Source organism: Solanum stenotomum, chromosome 12 (assembly GCF_019186545.1).
Source record: "Solanum stenotomum isolate F172 chromosome 12, ASM1918654v1, whole genome shotgun sequence".
Taxonomy (NCBI): domain Eukaryota; kingdom Viridiplantae; phylum Streptophyta; class Magnoliopsida; order Solanales; family Solanaceae; genus Solanum; species Solanum stenotomum.
This window is the reverse complement of record NC_064293.1, coordinates 9453632-9455000: the sequence shown is the minus strand read 5'-3', so window position 1 is coordinate 9455000 and position 1369 is coordinate 9453632. Positions and strand designations below refer to the sequence as shown.

Sequence of the window (1369 nt, the reverse complement as noted above, 5' to 3'; positions counted from 1 at the left end):
AAGTTTGTTCCCTAAAAATGGGCACATTTCGAGCACCGATTGAGCCCAAAATAGTCCCACCAAGTTTAAGCTCAATAATGATCAAAATGGATTTTAAAAGAAGAAATCAATGGAACGTACATAGTGTATGGAAGAATAATGACCCACAATATGCTCCCACACTATCCATAGTCAAAATCCAGCAACTCGTAGTTGATTTCTCTTTTAATTTTCTCTCCAAATCTCCACAATAATGGAAATTCACTTTGGGAAAATGCATAAACGCGAGGAACTGCTATAATTGTAATGAAGTTCTTCATCGCGATTTATTAAATTTGAGTGGGTCCACTGACCTCACATTGCGATTACGATGATCAATGGCCGCGACCATGTTGATCAAGAAAGGTAGTCTTCACATTCGTGTGTCCCAACTCACGGACGTGCTGAGCAAATTTTGGGTGGTGGTCAGCACCAACTATATCAGTTCATTTTATAGTTGAGAAAAATGATCGAACGGGAGCTCGTGAATCGTTTGGAACCCCATGAATGCAAATGTCCTATGCTACCCCACTAGAAACGACATTCCAGACTCAATGGAGTCGACGAAACAACCAACTACGTTGTCTCGATAGAATGTTGACCCAAATCAACACTTACAAAATCAATCAAATATGCAACACCAAACAACATAAAAACATCCCGATCACCTCGGGGCCTAAACCGAAGGTCATTCTAGCTCAAACTTGGCATTTTGAGCTAACTGTGATGATGGGATTTTCATCTGAGCATATTTATCTAGAATGTTGACCAAAGTCAATCATTTTCCAAACTTTTAGAAACATCTCGCCTAGCAGTTCAAAATCATGCTGAAGGCCTTGAGACCTGAACCAATCATGCCATTAGTCCTTAAATGTATAGATTCCTTAAATTTAGCTTAGATTTACAAAATTACATGGTCAAACTGCTCATTAAATTTAATGATAACTTTTCGCAACTTTGACCGTAGCATATCCACGAGCATTTAACATTCGATACCCATTTTACCCCTTTGTGATTTGTTAATTACAAGTATGTACTTGTATATGTGATAAAATAATAAAGGTTGTAAAGGGTAAATTATTTTAAATTTTTCCCTTTACTTCAACTATATAATCCTTCTTTCTTCCTTTGTAACTGCTCAAGAGGTCTATACTTTTCTTAGTTTCTTCCACCTGGGTGCTTCTTTATTTTCACATTTGATCTGTTCTAATTAGTAAGTATTTTTCAGTTCGTAAGTATGATGTTCAATTATTTTCCTCTTGTAACTAGGGATTTAGACATATGATGAGTTTCATTGGTATACTAATTTCATGGTTTAAATTCTTCAATCAATAAAATTACAATGTTTATA

At 35.9% G+C, this 1369-nt stretch overlaps 1 protein-coding gene across 1 annotated transcript in view; it reads left to right on the top strand.

Moving 5' to 3' along the window:
- Positions 1 to 1154: 1154 nt before the first annotated feature.
- Positions 1155 to 1369, top strand: part of LOC125847041 (uncharacterized) — an 11205-nt gene continuing 10990 nt past the window's right edge. Inside the window, exon 1 of the mRNA XM_049526750.1 lies at positions 1155 to 1231. The gene's annotated coding sequence lies outside the window, so the exon portion shown is untranslated. The remainder of the gene's footprint in view (positions 1232 to 1369) is intronic.